Source organism: Gorilla gorilla, chromosome 3 (genome assembly GCF_029281585.2).
Source record: "Gorilla gorilla gorilla isolate KB3781 chromosome 3, NHGRI_mGorGor1-v2.1_pri, whole genome shotgun sequence".
In the NCBI taxonomy this organism is placed as follows: Eukaryota; Metazoa; Chordata; class Mammalia; order Primates; family Hominidae; genus Gorilla; species Gorilla gorilla.
The window spans coordinates 134,612,164-134,635,867 of NC_073227.2; positions in this window are offsets into that span (position 1 = coordinate 134,612,164).

The window sequence follows — 23,704 nt, forward strand, 5'->3', positions numbered from 1 at the left end:
GGAACTGGCAAAAATTTCATGACAAAGATGCCAAAAGCAATTGCAACAAAAGCAAAAATTGATAAATGGGATTAAACTAAAGAGCTTCTGCACACCAAAATAAACTATCAAAAGAGTAAGCAGACAACCTACAGAATGGGAGAAAATATTTGCAAACTATGCATCTGACAATGGTCTAATATCCAGCATCTATAAGGAACTTAAACAAATTTACAAGCAAAAAACAAATGACTCCATTAAAAAGTGGGCAAAGGACATGAACAGACACTTTTCTTTCTTTTTAAAATTATTATTAATTTTTATATCCATAGGTTATTGGGGGAACAGGTAGTGTTAGGTTACAGGAGTAAGTTCTTTAGTGGTGATTTGTGAGATTTTCGTGCACCCATTACCCAAGCAGTGTATACTGAGCACAATTTGTAGTCTTTTATCTCTCATCACCCTCCCACCCTTTTCCCCTGAGTCCCCAAAGCCCACTGTGTCATTCTTATGCCTTTGCATCCTCATAGCTTAGCTCCCATTTATAAGTGAGAACATATGATGTTTGGTTTTCCGTTCCTGAGTTACTTTACTTAGAATAATTATCTCCAGTCTGATCCAGGTCTCTGTGAATGCCATTAATTCATTCAAGGAAGCTTTTTCTTCTTCTTAGTCTCTCAGGAACCACTGGGGTTATTAGATTATGAGAGTCAAATCCTTGGTTTTATTTAACTCTCCTCTCTATATTTGTCAAGCACAATTTTTGTGTTTTTATAATTTGTTATGTTTCTTTAAACAGAGGGCAGAGCATGACCACACCAAAAATGGAAAGATAAACTGATATTGACAGCTTACTTTGTATCCATTCCTCTCTAATATTAATAGTTTGACTGGAGGTGAGAATAGCTTGCTATAAACACAGTCCCAGGAGTCCTCATTCAGCTTCAAGTATGTGTCTGTGTGTGTGGAACAGACACATTTCACAGGAAGACATACATGCAGCCAACAAGTATATGAAGAAAAAAGCTCAATATCATTGATCAGAGAAATATAAATAAAAAACACAATAAAATATTATCTAATACCAGTCAGAATGGCTCTTATTAAAAAGTCAAAAAATAACAGATGCTGGTGAAGTTGCAGAGAAAAAGGAACGCCTATACAATGTTGGTGAGGTTATAAATTAGTTCAACCATTGTGGAAAGCAGTGTGGCAATTCCTCAAAGAGCTAAAAACAGAACTACCTCTTGACCCAGCAATCCCATTACTGGGTATATAACCAAAGGAATATAACTTGTTGTATCATAAATACAAATGCAGCACTATTCACAATAGCAAAATAGGATGGAATCAACCAAACTGCTCATCCATGGTAGACTGGATAAAGAAAATATGGTACATATACATCATAGAATGTTATGCAGCCATAAAAAGAATGAGATCAGATCCTACATAGATGGAGCTGGAGGCCATTATCCATAGCAAAATAATGTAGGAACAGAAAACCAAATACCTCATATTCTTACTTACATGTGGTAACTAAATAATGAGGACACATGAACACAAAGAGGGGAACAACAGACACTGGGACCTACTGGAGAATGGAGGGTGGGAGGAGGACAAGGAACAAAACAAAAAATAACATTGGGTTCTAGGCTTAGTACCAGTGTCATGAAATAATTTGTACAAAAAATCCCCATGACACAAGTTTATCTACATAACAAACCTGCACATGTACCCCTGAACCTAAAAGTTAAAAAAATCCCTAATTTCAATATAAAACTCAACAAATATTTATTGAGGTGTCTGTTATGTGTGAGAAATATAATGTTTTATGAATATTCAGATTGCAGCATTATTTACAAAAGGAAAATAGTGAAAACTGCTTAAATGACCACTAAAAGGAGATTTTAATACTATTAAATACTACTAGATTTGTGTATTACTGTGCAGCCAATAAAAATAATAATGCATAGTCACCTTTACTGAAATGACAAGATATCTGTAACATATGGTTAAGTAAAAATAATTTATGTATAACATCACATTTTATTTTGTGTAGAAAGACAAAAGCATGTGTGTATATATAAACAGTTGAAATTTTGGTGACATATGTTTCAAATTAGAAGGCAAGGTTATCTCCAGGATGTAGGATTGTAAGTAATTGTCACATTCTGCCTTATAGTTTTCTATATCTCCTAAATCTTTTTATTTATTTATTTATTTATTTTTAAGACAGAGTCTTGCTCTGTCGCAGGCTGGAGTGCAGTGGTGCAATCTCAGCTCACTGCAAGCTCCGCCTCCCAGGTTCACGCCATTCTCCTGCCTCAGCCTCCTGAGTAGCTGGGACTACAGGCACTCGCCACCGGCTAATTTTTTGTATTTTTAGTAGAGATGGGGTTTCACCGTGTTATCCAGGATGGTCTCGATCTCCTGACCTCGTGATCTGCCCGCCTCGGCCTCCCAAAGTTCTGGATTACAGGCGTAAGCCACCGCGCCCAGCCTGAATCTTTTATCAAAGAGTTTTTTTATTTTATAATTTGAAGAAGTTTATTATTGTTTAAAAGTACATTATTCTTTCTCTGTGATTCCCATTTTAACACTGGTTCACACAATGAACAATTTTGGTGTTGGTAAGAGAAGACTTTTGAGTGCAAATTTCAAGTGTCCAATTAAAAAGAACGTTAATCACAAGGGTATCTGTAGGTCAACTTAAGTACATGACAGAAGATCTGAAAAATTATACAAATATATGTTAGATCCATCCCTTCATTAGCTAAGTCAACAGATATCTACTGGATCTACCATATACCCATTGTTATAATGTGGGAATTCTCATAGATAGAAAAATGAATAGAACAGCCATTATTCCTCTTCTTTGCCTGGCTAGCTCCTACTTATCCTTCCTTCAAGACTTACCCTAAGCATCACCTTCTCTAATACATCACAATACATTCCCATTGTTATAGGAAGAAGAGATGAATTAACAGTTTAAATGGCAAGTGATAAGTATGCAGGGGACATATAGGAGGAATATTAGACTCTGATGCTTGGTCATTGTATTAAAGGATGGTTGAGTAGAAGTTATACAGTCAAATAAAAGTTAGGAGAATAATAGATATTTAAAGCAAGAAAAACAGAATATGCAAAGGCTCTGAGTTTTTGAGGAAACATGGGAATGTAGGAAAACAAACAGTTGTACACATGATATAAGAGAGAAACAAAGGTCAGCATTAAAGAGTTGTAAGTATTCTAGAGAAAAAAGTATAAGAGGAAATGAACAAGCCAGAAATCAGAGTTCATCCTTGGCCTTCCCTCTATTTCCATATCATCAAGTGGTACTGATTTTCCTCTTACGTATCTCAGTATATGCTTCTTCATCTCTACCACCAATACTCTACTCCAAGTGTCTTAATTTGCTTGGTCTGCCATAACAAAATTTCATACACTGGATGGCTTAAATAACAAGCATTTATTTTCTTGCAGTTCTGGAGGCTGGAAAGTCCCAGCTTAAGTTTCTGGCAGAATTCTGGTTCTGGTGAAATCTCTTTTTCCTGGCTTGGAGATGGCCACTTTCTCGCTGTGTCTTCAATGGCAAAGAGACAGATCTCTGCTATTCTTTTCTCTCTTTTATAAAGATGCCAGTATCCCTATATCAGGGCTCCAGCTTTATGACCTTATTTAACCTTGATCACTTGTTTACAGGCCCTGTCTTCAATAGAGTCACAAGGAGTTTAGGGATTTAGGGCTTCAACATAAGCATTTAGAGTGGTGGCGAGGGCCACATTGCAGTCCTTAACACTAAGTTCTTATTATTTCTTGCCAGAATTACTAAATTATTCTTTCTAACTGATCAGCCCATATCCTCCCTTGATTCTGTCAAAATTTTTCTCATTGCAGCTGGAATCTTCTTTTTAAAATGCACATCACTATCTTGCTGATGATAACTAAATGGTTTCCCATTAGTTTCAGAATAAAAACACATCTTTAAAAACTCTGCCTGCAATGCTCTGTATGGCTCTGTCCTCATGTACCACTCCAGTCTTATCTTCACCATTTCCTAATGCACTCTCTGTCTCCAGCCCTGGTCTTTAATATCCATGCCCCTCCCTACACCACACTGCCTTTGACCGTGTTTTTTTCCTATGGGGAATGTTCTGTCTCCCACAGTTTTCTTTGCCTGCTGAGTCTACTATTTCTTTGGACCTTAGCAATAATTATTGCACCCTCACTAAGCTAAACCTCATGAGGGAGGGGACTATGCCCATTTTGCTTGTGTTGTATTCACAGTTCCTATTAGGGAGGCTGGTGCTTGGCTGGTGTTCAATGAAGTATTTTAACAGGTTAATTAATGACAAAAAAGAGATCCAAGACTTAGAAGACATCAAAGCCAAATGAAGCCATACCACTCGCTATGAGTTCCTTTAAGGTGGGATTTCCCAAATTGAGATTTATTAAATACTAATGTTCTATTCGATAGTAATAGGTGAATTACAAAATAGAGTTCTTTGATCTCTAGAAATGCTGGGCTAAATGAGACTGCTCTGCTTTTTTTCTGCAGGTGTTCTTAGATTCTTAAAGATTATGCTCTTTAACACATCCTCTTGATCACAAAATTCTTTTATAAAACACCCTTAATATTATGACTGACACCAGCGTTCCAAATGCATACTTTAGCACGTAATGGCTTGTGGAATTTAACTATAGCTGCACGAAGGTAATTTTTAAAATTTCAGTTAACTGATATTAATGTTTATCAATTTACATTAAACTTTCCTTCTCTGAGATCTATTACACAAGGTAGTCTTTGCTCTTTCCTTTATTGACCTGTGAATTTCATAATAAATTATACAGTCTATAGAATATCTTTACATTGTTTTTATTTTGAAACAAAGACCAAGATGATGGAGGTCAGAGTTTTGTCATTTATTCCTAACTATATTCATTTAGCAAATATTAATTGAGAATTCTGTAAAAGGCTTGGCTCTGTGAAAGATAATCATTTGTATAAGATTTGGCCTCTGTATGCTATAAGTCTTTAATATAAAAGGGGATATAACTGTGTTAACAAATAATTGCAACATAATAAACATATAAGTGTATCAGTGAAGCAAAGTGCCATAGGAATTCATTGGAGATACCAGTTACCACTTCCCTTCTCCATAAGTAAAGAATACCTAATAAATGGATTTTAAAAACTAAGTGAAGTGGGAGTTTCAGCTTAATAGTCTCAATACTGATGTCTTCCTTAAACAAGAAGGCAGGGCTACCTGAAAAATCTAGAGTGTTTAGGAAAGTTAGGCAAGAGAATTGGAGAAGATAAGAGATGACTTGGAACTTAAGTTATAGGGAACAGACTAATCTATCATCTAGAAATGAATAATAAGATAGTCAAGTAGCTTTGAGAACTCACTTGAAAATAGGCAGCATGAATTTCTGATAGGCCAGTCAGCATGGTTCTATGATTAGCAAAGTCAAATGAGAAAAATGTTCTTAACTATCCTTAGCAGACATTGTGGAAAATTTAACTATTTGAGCAAAAAGTCTATTTTGAACTATAACAGGTCATTCATCTTCACTGTAACTGCTGAGGTCATTAAACTTTTACAGAGAGCCTGACTGCAATATTTAAAAAACTGTGTGTTTCAATTTGTTTCTGCTTTTAGAGTGTTGAAATGTAAAATAATAGAGGACTCAGACTTTGTCTCATGCTTGAGGTGCTGTTGGTTTTCTATATATTACATAACAAGAGAGGGTAATGTCCTGCATGGTTGTATTTTACTCAGAATACAATATATGTTCCAAGTGGTTACACATGATTTATAATTGTTGGTAAGATGGTTCTGTCAGGCAAACTATGTTGCGGCTTATTTTCACTAATCACATCTCATAAATCACTATAAAAACAGGTCACGGCATACATGAGGTACTGCAAAACAGCATTTAAGATGCATTTGCCTTAATATCATCCTATGGAGGGCTTCAATTTAATGGGAAAAGTAAATGGATGTTATCCTCTAAGATCAGATATACATACTCAACATTTTTTGGCCTGCTTCCACTAAAGTGATAATAGAGCTGAAATCATAGCACATTATTTTATGCTTTTATGTTCACTATCCTTGTTAGATATTTCTAACTCTGTCACCACATAAGCTCCTAGTGCATAGTATAATTCCAAAACACCCTGAAAAATGAGTCTTCCGTAAGACATTTCACATTTTCTTATTATTGCGGTTTGTCACTTCTCTTCTGTTCACTTTCTTTGTAGATGTGGAGGGAAACAGACGAAAGATGTCAAGAAGGAAAGGATTATTCCTTCTTGATATCTTTCGTCTGTTTCCCTCCACATCTACAAAGAATAGGAAAGGAATAATGCTTTCCTTCTTGAGTCTTGACCTGAACAAGTGAGCCAGGCCCTGTATAAAGGTGATAATGATCTAATAGTGATTAAGACCCTTTCTTCATATTGCGGATTACTAGTTTAAGAGTCAAGAAATAGTGATTACTTTGCTCTAGCAGCCTTCAAGTGCATGGGTCAGTGAATGAACCACTGGCCCTGGTCAGAGTATGGGTGGCCTCTGCATAGTGATGCATACAGCAGGGAGGGAGGTGCTGTGAACATGCTAAATCCTGGCTAAAGTTCCTAAGGATGTGGTAGCTGGTGTTGCCTTATTTAATTCTGATTCCACCCTGAAACCCAATTCTGCTTCTTATCTCTCCATGGACAAAAAACCTGGTGACTTATATAGCCAAGCCATGGTCCAGAAAGTACTATTAACACTACTTCAATTATCAGTCCATTTTTCCTTAGAAGGAGATGGTCCAAACCATGAGATCATCAAGTTAGAAGACAGGAATGCCCTCAACAAAACTAACAGCAGTCAAACCCTTCTTTGTCTTTCTTCCTAGTTAAACCTTTGTGACAATTCCCTTCACATATACTCCGGATCCCATCTCCACTCATCCTTTCAGTTTTGCATCACCAGTATTCTCTCTTTGAATCATTCTCTTCAGGACACCAATGTGGTCTAGTATCACCCATATTTTTTTAAAAAGAAAATTCTTAGCCACATGTCTTTTTGAGTTACACATGATTTTTACTCCCCTCTGATGTAGCCAAACTTCTGTCTATGACATGCTGCTTTCAAGACCAAAGAATAGAGACACGCGTTTTGTCTTTTGGGTGGCCTCCATGCATAGTCCTGGTTGCCCTTTCTCTTCCCTTTTTATGCGGGTTGGCAGAGCTGGCTGAACAGCACTGGGTAAGCTCATCAAAAGAACACACGGTCTCTCTCCATCTCATACCAGAGGCATTAGTATGTGACCCCGCTTGACTAAGTAATTGTCTTACAAAGGCCACATCCCTGGCCAAGGAGCTTCCATTATTACAAGGTTGACTAGAGTTCCCTGACATGTCCCAGCTGTTCTATAAACACATATAGCACCCTCAGTATTCCTTTCCATGTTTTCTCCAGATAACTGAGCATAAATCTCACAGTATGTGCATCCCACTGACTCTATTGTCTCTATATTTCCCTAATAAATATATTATGAAAACTAGTATGCATGCATTTCTGTCTCTTGTATTACAGCCTCCAGTGACTTCCATGCTCAACTCTAACAGATACTCTCGTCTTCTCATTTTACTCAAGTCCTTGTTAGCATGCAACATGTGGACAATTTCCTCTTTTCGTCTCTCAGTTTCCATGACTCTATACCAGTGGGCCTTAAACTTTAGAGTGCATCAGAATCACCAGAGTTTCTGTTTCAGTAGGTCTGAGGTGGGGCCTAAGACCTGTTTCCAGGTGATACTGATGTCTTTGTTCTGGAGACCATACTTTGAAAACCATCATTCTATACTGTCATGGACACTTCATTATCTTTGTAATTTCCCCATTATTGATGCTACTACTGTGGCTACTTGTCATCATCCTCTGTGCCAGATCAGCCTCCTTCCTATGATCTCTAATTTCTCCCCAGTTATCAGCCTCCCATTTTAGTCTCAGATCTATGGTTGTATCCTTATGTTAGTAACGCCAACATTTTTTTAAAAAGTGCTAGCATACACATTTTGTATAAAACTTCCTAGTCTTTAAGCCTCAATCATCTCATGGTGTTTCAAGGACTAAATTGTGAACCTTAATTACTTTGGCCAACACAAAAATTATACTATGATAATTTATAAAGCAAGAACACTGCCACCAGGTAACCAAGCATAGACCACATACTATTTTAAAGCAGGCCTTTAAAAGATAAATACAGAATTTAAATATTGTCAGAAACATTAAATTTTATATATGTAATTTCTGTAACAATAGTTATTACTTTGGCATTCCTTGTTTAAAAATGCATCATTTTTGTTTACATTTTAACTATAATTAATCTGATCAGATAAGATGTATTAAGTTCCATTTTCAGTGATTGCCTGAACAGATTTAAATAAGGCAGGCATTCTGTCAAGGTTTATAATTATGTATTATATAATTTTATCCAGTGCTTGGAAGATGTATTGGTAAGATGCCCAAAGAGAAGCAATCACTTAACAAAATGAAGTTGTAGTTATTCAAACAAATGACTATTTGACAACATAATTCTTTCATGTTGAATGGCAACTTTCACCATCTTTTGTGTAAGGAAAGCAGTATTTGTTCTAGAAGCTCATTCTAATTGCATTATTTTTTGAAGCTGTGGCATCACATTTTTTATGTTGAAAGAAATCTGGTATGTCTAACTGCTAGCACACTCCACTGCATACAAGCAGGAATAAAATAATAATCATAAATCTTCTTAAGAATTTCTTATTCCTTTACCATGTCTATTCTTTTTAAAGATCTTCAGGAATTTTTTTTTTTTTGAGACAGAGTCTCACTCTGTTGTCCAGGCTGGAGCGCGACCTCGGCTCACTGCAACCTCCGCCTCCCAGGTTCAAGCGATTTTCCTGTCTCAGCCTCCCGAGTAGCTGGGATTACAGGCACATGCTACCACGCCCGGCTAATTTTTTGTATTTTTTAGTAGAGATGAGGTTTCACCGTGTTGCCCAGGCTGGTCTGGAGCTCCTGAGCTCAGGCAATCCACCTGCCTCGGCCTCCTAAAGTGCTAGGATTACAGGGGTGAGCCACCGCACCTGGCAGATCTTCAGGAAATTTTCCTGAATGACTTAATTTTGATTAACAAAATGCTAATTTTATAATGTGTTTGATTCACATTATTCAAAAGTGAATAATCATTTGTAAATTGACTCATTTGAAAAATATGATAATGAAGTTTAATATTTATGAGATTTATTCATATTTTTTAGGGTGTGCAACATGATGGGGTTATTTCAGCTTTTATTTTAAATTCAGAGGGTACATGTGCAAATTTGTCACATGAAAAAATTACACGCCACTGAGGTTTGATGCACAAATGATCCTGTCACCCAGGTAGTGAGCATAGTACCCGATAGGTAGCTTTTCAGCCCATGTCACCCTTCCATCCTCCCTGCTCTAGTAGTCTCAGTGTCTATTGTTGCTGTGAGATTTATTTTTAATAAAATTGTTCAAAAATAATTTATGTTATTTAAGTACTATTTTTTGTATTCATATTTTCGAAAACTGGAAGCTATTTTCTGAATTTTGTGGCTGCCAAACAGCTTTAACTTCAATTAAATCCCTAATTGACCTATGATGGATATTTGGTGTAACTGAAAAATAAACACCTTTATTTTAAGCCACTGATATGTTAGATGCTGTTAGTTACCACAGCAAAACTTAGTCTCTCCCATCTATGTTAGTAGGCATATTTGGAAGATTTGATTGTGGGTACATTCATTTAGGTTAGGTTTTTAATTTCTCTGAATTACAAATGCTATGACTTGCTTCTACCCAATAAAATATGACAAAGTTGACAGAATGTGTATAATTATTTTACATAAAATTGTAATGCCCATTTCTCTAAGAGACATTTATTTTCTGACTTAGAAGAAACAACCGTGCTATAAGATGTCACATGAACAGGGCCATATGGCAAGGAGCTATGGACAGGCTTTTGCCAACAGCCAGTGAAAAACTGAGGCTCTCAGTCTGGCAGCTTGTAAGAAACTACATGCTGCCAACAACTTCATGAAATTGGAAGGAGATCCTTTTCCAGCCTACCCCTGATGAGAACCCAGCTCACTCTGGCCACGTTGATTACAGCCTTGCAGGGCCCGGCGAAACCTAAATCCTGCCTGGACACCTGACCCACACAATATGCATAAATAAATAAATAATACAATTGAAGATCAGGTTCTGTGATATTTTTCTAATTCAATAACAATGGGAGATTTCACTGGCTTTGTTGCAGCAACTTTGAAGAATAATAAATTTAATGGAGATAGATTATGAAATAAACTATTCAGTAGCTTTGTCAGCCTTACATAACATGTACTCAGATGATATAAAAGATTGGATGTTTTGATATTTTAAATAATTAACAAATATTCAATGAAGAATACTTTGGACCATTTGGTGATTTCTGATCAGATTCACTGTATTGCTATGAGCTCTTTACATAATACGCACCTTTATGTATGTATCTTACTCTTAAATAAAATGTAGGAAAGAGCTATGTTGGTCTGAAATACAATCACATTATCTGTACATTTATTTTTACTAATATCTAGAGTAAATATATAATACAGTAAATATAGCAATACTGACATCAGAAGTAACAATTTTTTTCTAGAGTTCATAAGTTTTCACATCTTTGTTTGAAAAGTAAATAAACATCAGAAAGCAGTAAGTTAAAATTATAAACAATAGATAGATAATTCTAAAATAGCATAACATATCTTTCCCTTACTTTGTCTCCTGAAAGTGGAGTTAAGGATGTTTGGTTTTCCAGACTTTCTAATTCACACTGGATCTTCAAGTTCATGTATATTGTTCCAGCCTAGTCTCTTAGTTTATTATTGTATTAGTGTATTATCACACTGCTATAAAGAAATACCTGAGACTGAGTAATTTACAAAGATAGAGATTTAATTGGCTCACGATTTTGCAGGCTGTGTAGAAAGCATAGTGGCTTCTGCTTTTGAGGAGTCCTCAGGAAGCTTCCAATCATGGCAGAAGGCAGAAGGCAATATGGGAGCTGACACTTCAAGTGGTGGGAGCAGGAGAAAGAGGGTGGGGGGAGGGGAGAGGGAGAGAGAGAGAGGGAGAGGGAGAAAGAGAAGGTGCTAAGTACTTTTAAACAACCAGGTCTTGTGAGAACTCACTCATGAGAACAGCACCAAGGGAACAGTGCTAAATTATTTGTGAGAAACTGCCCATATGATCCAATCGCCTCTTACCACACCCCACCTCCAATATTGGGGATCACAATTCCACATGAGATTTGGGTGGGAACATAGATCCAAACCATATCACTTGTGTTGTTGTTTTAATTTAACTAAGATGTAACTTAAAAAAATGTTCTTGGAGGAAGGAGGAAAATGGTGAAAAGGAAGCAGGAATAGGAACATCACACTCTGGGGACTGTTGTGGGGTTGGGGGAGGGGGGAGGGAGAGCTTTAGGAGATATACCTAATGCTAAATGACGAGTTAATGGGTGCAGCACACCAGCATGGCATACGTATACATATGTAACTAACCTGCACATTGTGCACATGTACCCTAAAACTTAAAGTATAATAATAATAAAATTTAAAAAATTTAAAAAAGGAAGCCGGAATAACTTGTGACTTGCACTTGGATGGACAGAGCAGTATGCGAAGACTCACATCGTAAAATTTTGTTCCAAGAACCACTGCAGGAACATACCAAGAAAGCCAACAGAATCCACAGATCCTTTGAAGGCAGTGGATTGCCATTGCAGGCTCCATGGGACAGCTGAGGAACTGTGAGTCTACTTGCTTTCTCAGTTGGGATGCTTGTAGTCTGGGGTAAGTTCTCAGCCCTGTGTACCAACAGCCTGGAAATAAATTCTGTGCTGATGGCAGGGGACAGTGGGAGTGAGATGGGCCTTTTGGGCTGGAGGGCTGCAGGGGAGCTAGATGAAGCCTGTGGCTTCTGCCTTTCCCCCACTTCACTGGTAACCTGTGTGATGCAGCAAAGGCAACCATATACCCCTGGGAACAGAACTTCATCGGCCTGCAGCCACACCTTCATCCCTCCACAGCTGCTGTAGCAGGCCCTCCCCAAGGAGAGTTTAAGCTCAGACATGCCTAACCCTGTCTCCACCTAATGGTCTTTCTATACTGGCCCTGGTGGCAGAAGACAGAGGACATAATCTTTTGGGAGCTCTATGGCCCTGCCCACTGCTTTACCCTAGGGCAAGCTTGTATCCTCCCTATGATAATGCAGCTGGTGTGCTCTTGAAAGTGCCACCTCCTGGCTGGAGGCAAACCAACAATAAGCCAATGCACTAAACAAAAATGCAACCAAGGACCCTCACAGGGTCTACTTCAATCCCCTGCTTTCTCCACCAGAGCAGGTGCTGCTATCCATGGCTGAGAGACCTGAAGATGGATCACATCACAGGACTCTTTACAGACACTCCTCAGTACCAGCCTGGAGCCTGGTAGCTCTGCTGGGTGGCTAGATCCAGAAAAGAAAAACAATCACTGCAGTTTGGCTCCCAGGAAGCCCCATGCCTAGGGGAAGGAGAAGAACAGCACATCAAGGGAGCACCTCATGGGAAAAAAGTCTCTGAGCAGAAGCCCTTGAGTACCAGATATTCCCTCTGATGTAGTCTACCCAAATGAGAAGGAAACAGAAAAGCAAATCTGGCAATATGACAAAACAAGGCTCATTAGCACCCCCAAAAGATCACACAAGCTCACCAGCAATGGATCCAAACCATGATGAAATCTCTGAATTGCCAGAAAAGTAATTTATAAGGTCAACTACTAAGCTAATCAAGAAGGCACCAGAAAAAGGTGATGTCAAACTTAAAGAAATAATAATTTAAAAAATACAGGATATGATTGGAAAATTTTCCAGTGAAATGGATAGCATAAATAAAAAACAATCAATCACTACTTCTGGAAATGAAGGGCACACTTAGGGAATTGCATTTTCAATGAAATGTTTCAGCAATACAATTGAACAAGCAGAAGAAGAACCTTCAGAGCTTGAAGACAAGGCTTTTGAATTAACCCAGTCTGACGAAGACAAAAAAAAATTTTTTTTAAATGAACAAGGCCTCCAAAAAGTTTGGGATTACATTAAATGACCAAACCTAAGAATATTTAGTGTTTCTGAGGAAGAGGAGAAATCTAAAATTTTGGAAAAAAATTTGAGGAAATAATCAAGGAAATCTTCCGAGGGCTTGCTAAAGGTCTAGACATCCAAATACAAAAGGCTCAAAGAATACCTGGGAAATTCATTGCAAAAAGATCATTGCCTAGGCACATAGTCATTGGGTTATCTAAACTCAAGAAAAAGGAAATAATCTTAGGAGTTCTGAGGCAAAAGCATCAGGTAACCCATAAAGGAAAACCTATCAGGTTAACTTCAGATTTCTCAGCAGAAACCCTACAAACTAGAAGGGATTGGGGTCCTATCTTTAGCCTCCTTAAATAAAACAATTATCAGCCAAGAATTTTGTATCCGGGGAAACTAAGCTTCATAAATGAGGGGAAGATAGTGTTTTTCAGACAAATAAAAACTAAGAGAATCCACCACTACCAAACCAGCACTACAAGAACAGTTAAAAGGAGCTCTAAATCTTGAAACAAATCCTCAAAATACACCGAAATAGAATCTCCTTAAAGCATAAATCTTATGGTACCTATAAAACAACAACAAAAAACAAAAATTAAAAAAACAAGGTATTCAGGCAACAAATAGAATGATGAATAGGATAGTACTTCACATCTCAATATTAAGGTTGAAGGTAAATGACTTATATGCTTCACTTAAAAGATACAGAATGGCAGAATGGATAAGAATTTCCCAACCAAGTATCTTCTGTCTTCAAGAGACTCACCTGACAAATAAAGACTCACATAAACTTAAGGTAAAGGGGTGGAAAAAGATATTCCATGCAAATGGCCGTCAAAAGCAGACAAAACAAATATTAAGAAATAGCAGTTAAAAAAGATAGAGGGGGCCGGGCGTGGTGGCTCACACCTGCAATCCCAGCACTTTGGAAGGCCAAGACAGGCTAATAATATTTGAAAATCACATACTGTACCAGCCAAAGCTGTCAAGTTTTGTGGGGCGGAAGTAGGTGGGAGGAATGCATATTGGGATTTGGTGAATTCACTGTCATTCTTGGCTTGGGTAATTTATTTATATATGAACATATATAACCCCTTAACTCTTAGATAACCACTATATATAAAAAACTATTCTTTGGGAGGCTGAGGCGGGCAGATCACGAGGTCAGGAGATCAAGACCATCCTGGCTAACACGGTGAAACCCCGTCTCTACTAAAAATACAAAGAAATTAGCTGGGCATAGTGGCAGGTGCCTGTAGTTCCAGCTACTCGGGAGGCTGAGGCAGGAGAATGGCATGAACCCGGGAGGCGGAGCTTGCAGTGAGCTGAGATTGCGCCACTGCACTCCAGCCTGGGCGACAGAGCGAGACTCCGTCTCAAAAAAAAAAAAAAAAAAAAAAAAAAGACAGAGGGACATTATATAGTGATAACAGATCTATTCTATTAGGAAAATATCACAATCCTAAATATTTATGCACCTAACACTGAAGCTCCCAAATATATAAAACAAATACAACTAGACCTAAGAAATGTGGTAGATGCCAACATAATAATAGTGGGGAACTTTAATACTCTACTGGCAACACTGGACATGTCCTCAAGACAGAAGATCATCAGGGAAACAATGGACTTAAACTATACCCTACGACAAATGGACTTAACAGATATTTGTAGAACATTCTACCCAACAACTGCAGAGCATACATTCTGTTCATCAGCACATGGAACATTTTGTAAGATAGACCTTATAATAGGCCACACAAACTGGATAGTACTTGTATAAAAATAGGCACATAGACCAATGGAACAGAATAGAGAACCCCGAAATAAAGCCAAATACTTACAGCCAACTGATCTTCAACAAAGCAAGGAAAAATATAAAGTGGGGAAAGGACACACGATTCAACAAATGGTCCTGGGATAATTGGTAAGCCACATGTAGAAGAATGAAACGGGATCCTCATCTCTTACCTTATACAAAAATCAACGCAAGATGGATCAAGGACTGTAATCTAAGACCTGATGGCATAACAATTCTAGAAGATAACATTGGAAATACCCTTCTACACATTGACTTAGGCAAAGACTTTATGACCAAGAACCCAAAAGCAAATGCAGCAAAAACAAAGATAAACAGATGGAGCTTAATGAAACTTAAAAGGTTCTCCACAGCCAAAGAAATAATCAGCACAGTAAACAGACAACCCACAGAATAGGTGAAAATCTTTGCAATCTATACGTCTGACAAATGACTAATATTCAGAATCTACAAGGAACTCCAACAAATCAGCAAGATAAAAAACAAACAATCCCATCAAAATGTGGGCTTAGGACATAAATAGACAATTCTCAAAAAAAGATATACAAATGGCCAGCAAACATATAAAAAAATGCTCAACATCACCAACAATCAGGGGGATGCAACTCAAAACCACAATGCAGTACCACTTTACACCTCCAAGAATCGCCATAATAAAAAAATTTAAAAATAATAGATGTCGGCATGGATGTGGTGAAAAGGGAACACTTTTACACTGCTGATGGGGATGTAAACTTGTACAACCACTATGGAAAACAGTGTGGAGATTCCTTAAAGAACTAAAAGTAGATCTACCATTTGATCTAGCAATTCCACTCCTGGGTATCTAATGAGAGGAAAAGAAGTCATTCTATGAAAAAGATACTTGCACAAGCATGTTTATAGCAGCACAATTTGCAATTGCAAAAATACGGAATCAGCCCAAATGCCCATCAATCAATGAGTGGATAAAGAAATTTGTGTGTGTGTGTGTGTGTGTGTGTGTGTGTGTGCATATATATATATATATATATACACACACATATGTACATGCACACATATATATGTCTATGTATATATATATGTGTGTGTATATATATGTGTGTGTATATATATATCACATGGAATATATATATCCCATGGAATACTACTCAGCCATAAAAAGGAATGAAATAATGCTATTCATAGCAATCTGGATGGAATGGGAGAGCACTATTCTAAGGGAAGCAACTCAAGAATGGAAAACCAAGCATTGTATGTTCTCACTCACAAGTGGGAGCTAAGCTATGAAGATGCAAAGGCGTAAGAATAACACAATGAAATTTGGGGACTTGAGGGAAAGTGTGGGAGGGGGATGAGAGGTAAAAGCCTACAAATTGTGTGCAGTGCACACTGCTCGGGTGATGAGTACACCAAAATCTTAGAAATTACCACTAAAGAACTTATTCATGTACAAAAAAAAATTCCTATAACATAATGGAGCCTCATTCTCCCATGCCCTTTCAATCTTAGGGCATTTTTGTGGCTGTTAAATCATATTTTTAAAATATGTAATAAATTATGTGCACTTGGGAAAAAAGATGTTCTTACTATTATTTTCTGTAAGCCTATGGATATGAGTATTATGTGACTGGTAAATTCTCTTATATATAATCATCATTCACTTAGCCTTCTAAATATAAAATGTTGCAAGAGAATCACTGAATCACTTTTTATTGCAGAAATTGGATCGTGATTTCATGTTTAGCAAAAGGCCGGTTGCTCTTCTCTGTCTGATCTATGGTCGAATATATCTTCCCACAATTCACAGCAAAAGACCAACAGAATAATGTATTATTGCAATACTGGAAATAATGCACATGAATCCATATCTATAAATCATTGGTCTAAAGTCTTTATCTCTAGTTCTCTGAGGCATATTATCAATCTTAGGTGAGCCATGGAACAGTTACTATGTCATTGCCCTGGGTGAAAGTAATTTATGACTGTGAGCAGGTTTGTTGCAGAGAAGAAGAAGCTGTCTAATTTTCAGACTTTGAATTCATGGCTGTGGAGATCAGTGGAATGGAGTATACCTATCAAGATTAGTGAGTTCACTGTTAAAGATGGAACGTGAGGCAGGTAACTTGGGATCCTCAAATATGCTGTCTGTGCATTTTTGCTCATGAAAAGATTCTAATTTTTCCTCTCTCACCTCCACCGTTTATCTCTGTAATATATACAGTGATTGAAAAATCACTGCCTAACTGTTCTTTAAGATACAACTTTTGTTTCAACTTCCTCATGTACTTTTTTTTGACTTCATTATCCTCTTTTATTTCCTTTATTTTGTTTTTTTGTTTGTAGAGACAAGGTCTTGTTCTGTTGCCCAGGCTAGAGTGTAGCAGCATGATCACAGCTCACTGCAACCTTGAACTCCTGGGCTCAAGTGATCCTCCCGCCTCAGCCTCCCAGGGAGCTAGTACTTCAAGCATGTACCATCATGCCATGCTAATTTTTAAATTTGTTTTTTGTAGAGACGGGATCTCACTATGTTGCCCATGCTGGTCTTGAACTACCGGCATCAAGCAATCCTCCTGCCTCAGACTCCCAAAGTTATGGTATATAGAGCCATAATGTCCAACTCTTCCTTAATTTTTTAAAAAATTACTCATCTCAACCAAGTGAGTTGAAATTGAGTAATTTCTGCTATGTTGAAGAAATTTTTTTTCAGTATTTCAATCTCAAGACAAATTACATTTTAAGGAGTGACCTTTGTATGTGTTTTATCATTCATATTCATTTAAAACATTTATTGAATGCCTTAGCATGCACCAGCCTGACCTGTCTGCCTTTTTTTTCTTCCTTCTTTATTTCTTTTCATTCTCTCATTATTTTTCTTGCTTATTAATATTTACAGAACATGTACTATATGTGTGAAGCACATGGGTAGTACATACAGACCAGTCAATATATTTGGCATACCCATCTAAAGGATTCTAGTATTAAGAAAGAGACCATAACAAATTCCATTTTAACAAACATTCTTAAACTCTTTGACACAAATGGTAAAAAAAGACCATGGGGCTGAAAATAGGCTCTCAATCTTGTTTCAAGTCTTCTTTAATGACGAGGGTACACTAGGGTCCTCTGCTTTGTGTGTTTTCTGGTGAGAGGTAGAGCCTAGGAAACTTAGGAAAATACTAAGTTAGGAAAATTTTCAAATATGCAAACCCAGTTCTGGAGTGGATACAGCAGTATGGTATCACTTATATGAATTGTAGCCCAGATATTTAAATTGTAAAAGCTCCAAGTTTTTCAATAGAAAAAACTTTAAAACTGAAACAGTAATATGGCCCATGGAAGAGTAAATTATCTACTCTCTTAAAGAATAGCTAGCCTATCTTATAGATCTAAAAGCACTTGCAGGGAAATTGCTTATCCCAAGTCATAGGAATGCAATCAGTGTCCATGGCAGAATGAGCCCCAGAGCAGAATTGAGCACCAGGAATTCCCAGAAGATTGGAGAACACGTCAGAGCATCAGTGAAGGGCTTGGGGGCAATACCCCTAAAAATTGAGCACCAGGATTCAGCACCAGAATTGAGCACCAGGAATTCCCAGAAGATTGGAGAACATGTCAGAGCATCAGTGATGGGCTTAGGGGCAATACCCCTGAAACTTACACCAATATCTAGGACTATCTTAAAGAGTAGGCCCATGGACTTGGACTTCTTAAAGATGATATGAATAAAGCAAAGGGGAGATAACTAACATTTTTGGATGCCTACTCTCTGACAAGCATCTGTTAAGATCTTTGCATGTGTCATGTTACTTACTTTCTTAAACAGCATCTGAAATAAGTACTATCTCCACTTTACATTTGCACAAACTGAGGTCACACTGCATTGACAAAATCACACAGTCTTTGGGATGAAAAGTCCAAGATACCTGGTCTAGTATTTAGTGCACTGGGTGCTCTAGCATCTGGATCCTTCACACCTCTCCACCTTTATCTTCTTTTACTCGTGCCTCACATTGTAAGCTTCCTCTATACCACTCTGTAAGGATATTTCCTGTCTCACTACGTTTGCTAATATTGTTTTCCTTCACAAAGATACCCTCCATGTGCATCCCTCTTCACCTTTCTGAAATCTACTAGAGTTATCTCCTCTATAAAATCCTTATACTCAGACTGGGTTAGCTGCCTCTGAGCTTATTTGATGTCCTATGGATATTTCCAACATAGGCTTTATCCTTGTTGAAATGGAGCACCATACAAAACTGAAGGCAAGCACTCTGTCTTATTTTTCTGTGTATAAAATGCTTAACATAAACTAAAGTGGTGACATCAGGATTCAAGTCAATGTCTCTGTTACTTTGAATGTCTGTTTAAGATAAGACATATTCACAGTAATTATGGCGCAATGAAATAGTGAAAATCTTCATCAAAACAGTCTTGATAAAATGCTGTAAGATATTTTTTCTTTTCTAATTCCATTGGAATTTTGATAGGGATCACTTTGAATCTGTACGTCACTTTGTGTAGTACAGAAATTTTAACAATATTACTTATTCTGATCCATGGACATGATACATCTTTTCATTTACTTACATTTTCTTCAATTTCTTTTTATCAGTGTTTTATATTTTCAGTCTATGATTTCCTTGGTTATATTTATTTCTAAATATTTTATTCTTGATGCTACTATAAATGGGAGTATTTTCTAAATTTTTTTTCAGGTAGTTTTGTTAGGACATAGAAACACACAAATTTTTGTATATTGATTTTGTGTCCTTCAACTTTACTGAATTTATCAGTTCTAAGAGTTTTTTGGTGTTTTCTATATATAAGATCATGACATCTGCAAACAGAAAAGATTTCCCTCCCTCGTCCCTCCCTTCCTTCCTTTCCTTTTTTTTTTTTTTTTTTTGGTTCAGACAGCGTCTTGATCTGTCACCCCGGCTGGAGTGCAGTGGCATGACCACAACTCACTGCAGTCTCACTAAATCTCCCAGGCTCAGGCTCAAGCAATTCTCTCAACTCAATCTCCCAAGCAGCTGGGTCTACAGGTGTGCCATCATGCCTGGCTAGTTGTATTTTTTGTAGAGACAAGGTTTCACCATGCTGTTTAGGCTGATCTTGAACTCCTGGGCTCAAGCAATCCATCTACCTCAGCCTCCCAAAGTGCTGGGACTCACAGATGTGAGACACTGTGCTTGGCCACTTTTTCTTTTTCAACTTAGATGACTTTTGTTTATTTTTCTTACCTAATTGCTCCAGCTAGGACCTTCACAACTTAATTTTGAATAGAAGTTCTATGAGTGAGAAACTTTGTCTTGTTCCTGATCTTACAGAAGGAGTTTTCAAATTTTCACCTCTGAGAATGATGTTAGCTATGGGCTTGTCATATATGGTCTTTATCACGTTGAGGAACATTACATCTATACCTAATTTATTTAGAGTTTCAATCAGAAGAGGATGTTAAATTTTGTCAAATGCTGTTTCTTAACCTATTTAGGTGATAATATGGGGGGTTTTGCCTTCTTTCTTTTTTATTTATAGATTCAGGAGGTACATGTGCAGTTTTGTTGCTTGGATATATTTTGTAGTGGTAATGTCTAGGCTTTTAGTGAACCCATCACCTGACTAGTGAACATTCTACCCAGTAGGGAATTTTTCAACCCTCACCTTCTCCCACCTTACCTCCTTTTGGAGTCCCCAGTGTCTACTATTACCCTCTTTATGTCCATGTACCCATTGTTTAGCTTCCACTTACAAGTGAGAACATGCAGTATTTGATTTTCTGTTTCTGAGTTATTTCGCTTAGGATGGCCTCCAGCTACGTCCATGTCACTGCAAAAAAAAAAAAAACAAAAACAAAAAAAAAATGATTTCACTTTCTTGTGGCTGCATCATATTCCATAGTGTATATATATATACCTTTTCCTGACCCAATCAACCATTGATGGACACTTAGATTGATTCTGTGACTTTGCTCTTGTGAATAGTGCTGTAATAAACATACAAGTGCATGAGTATTTGTGATATAATAATTTCTTTTCGTTTGGGTAAATACCCAGTTGTGGGACTACTAGGTTGAAGGATATTTCTATTTTTAGTAGTTTGACAAATCTCCATACTGTTTTCCATAGAGTTTGCACTAATTGAAATTCCCACCAATATGTACAAGCATTCCCTCTTCTCTGCATCCCCACCAACATCTGTTGTTTACTGACTTTTCAATAATAGCCATTCTCTCTGGTGTGAGGTGGTATGTCATTGAAGTTTTAATTTACATTTCTCTGATAATTAGTGATGTTGAACATTTTTCATGTTTGTTAGCTGCTTGTATAGCCTCTTTTGAAGAATTTTGTTCATGTCCTTTGCCCACTTTTTTATAGAGTTATTTTTTTTCTTGTTGATTTATTTGAGTTCCTTATAGATTCTGGGTATTTGTCATTTGGCAGATGCATAGTTTGCAGATATTTTCTCCCATTCTGTATTTGCCTGTTTACTATGTTGATTATTTACTTCATTGTGCTAAGAAGCTCTCTTGTTTAATTAAGTCTCATTGGTCTATTTTCATTTTTGTTGCATTTGCTTGTGAAATATTAGTCATAAATTCTTTGCTTAGGCCAATGCCTAGAAGAGTTTTTCCTAGGGTTGCTTCTAGGATTTTTATAGTTTCATCTTTAATGTATATTGATTCAATATTTGTATGTAGTGAGAGATAAGAGTCCAGTTTATTTCTCTGCACATGGCTATGCATTTTTTCCAGCACCATTGATTGAGTAGGGTGTCCTTTCCCCATTGTGTATTTTTGTCAACTTTGTTGAAGATCAATTGACTATAGTTATGGGGCTTTATGTCTGGGTTCTCTATTCTATTCCATTGATATATTTGTCTACTTTTATATCAGTACCACACTGTTTTGGTTACAATAACCTTATAGTGTAGTTTGAAGTCAGGAAATGTTTCAGTTTTAGATTTGTTCTTTCTAGGATTGTTTTGGCTATTTGGGCTATTTTCTGGTTCCAAAGTTTTTGGATAATTTTTATTAATTGTGTAAGAAAAGATGGTAATTTGATAAGGATTACATTAAATCTGTAGATTGCTTTGGGCAGTGTGGTCACTTAAATGACCTATCCATGAACGTGAGATGTTTTTCTATTTGTTGCGTCTATGATTTCTTTTCTTTCTTCTTTTTTTTTGTAGCTTAAACACAAATTTATTTTTCATAGTTCTGGAGCCTGGGAAGTCCGAGATCAAGCTACTGGCACTTCTATCATCTGGTGAGGGCCTGCTTGCATCCTCATTTGCAGATAGCAGTCTTCTCATTGTATCTTCACATGGCAGAGAGCACAGAGAAAGGAAGCAAACTCTTTCCTGTCTCTTCTTACAAGGGCACACTTTCATCAGTGTTTTATCCTTTTCCTTGTAGAGATCTTTCACCTCCTCTGTTAAATGCATTCATCATATTTTACTTATTTATTTTTGTGTCTGTGTAAATTGAATTGAGTTCTTGATTTAGTTCTTAGTTTGAATGTTATTGGTATTTAGAAATGCTATTGATTTATGTATGTTAATTTTGTATGCTGAAACTTTACTGAAGTCACTTATTAAATCTAAGAGCCTTTTGGAGGATTCTTTGGGGCTTTCTTGGTATACAATTATGCCGTCAGTGAACAGAGATAATTTGACTTTCTCTTTTCAAATTTGAATGCCTTTTATTTCTTTCTCTTGCTTGATCTATATAGGACTTTTAGTGCAGTGTTTAATAGGAGTGGTGAGAGTGGGCATCCTTACCTTGTTCCAGTTCTTAGGGAAAATGCTTTCAGCTTTTCCCTACTCAGTATAATGTTGGCTGTGGGTTTGTCATATATTGGTTTTATTATTTTGAGGCTTATTCTTTTGATGCCTAGTTGGTTGATATTTTTAATCAGGAAGGGATGCTGGATTTTATATAATGCTTTTCCTGCATCAGTTGAGGTAATTATATGGTTTTGCATTTAATTCTGTTTATGTGGCAAATCACATTTATTGACTTGTGTATGCAGAACTATCATAACATCTCTGGAATAAATTCCACTTTATCATAGTGTATTATATTTTTAAAGTGCTATTGGATTAGTTTTCTATCATTTTGTTAAGGGTCTTTGTATCTATGTTCATCACAAATATTGGCATATAGTTTCCTTTTTTTATAATGCCCTTGCCAAGTTCTGGTATCATGTTGATACTGGTTTCATAGAATTAGTTAGGAAGGATTCCTTCCTCCTTGATTTTTTGGGATAGTTTCTGTAAGATTGGTGCCATCTCTTCTTTGTACATCTGGCAAAATTCAGCTGTGAGTCCATCTGGTACTGAGCTTTTCTTTGGTTGGTCATATTTTTTTAATGCTGATTCAATTTCACTACTAATTATTGGTCTGTTCAGTATTTCAACTTTTTTTCAGTTCAATTTTGACATGTCGTATGTTTCCAGGAATTTATGTATTTCCTTTGGTTTTCTAGTTTCTGTGCACAGAGATATTCACAGTAGTCCATAATGATCTTGTGTATTTCTGTGGTATCAATTTTGATGTAAACTTTACCTCTTCTGATTGGGTTTATTTAAATATATTGTTTTTGGTTAATCTAGCTGTCAGTCTATCAACATTATCTTTTCAAAGACTTTCTGTTTGATTTTTTATCCTGTGAATCTTTTTACTTTTTTGGTCTAAAAATCATTTAGTTCTGCACTGATTTTTTTTTCTACT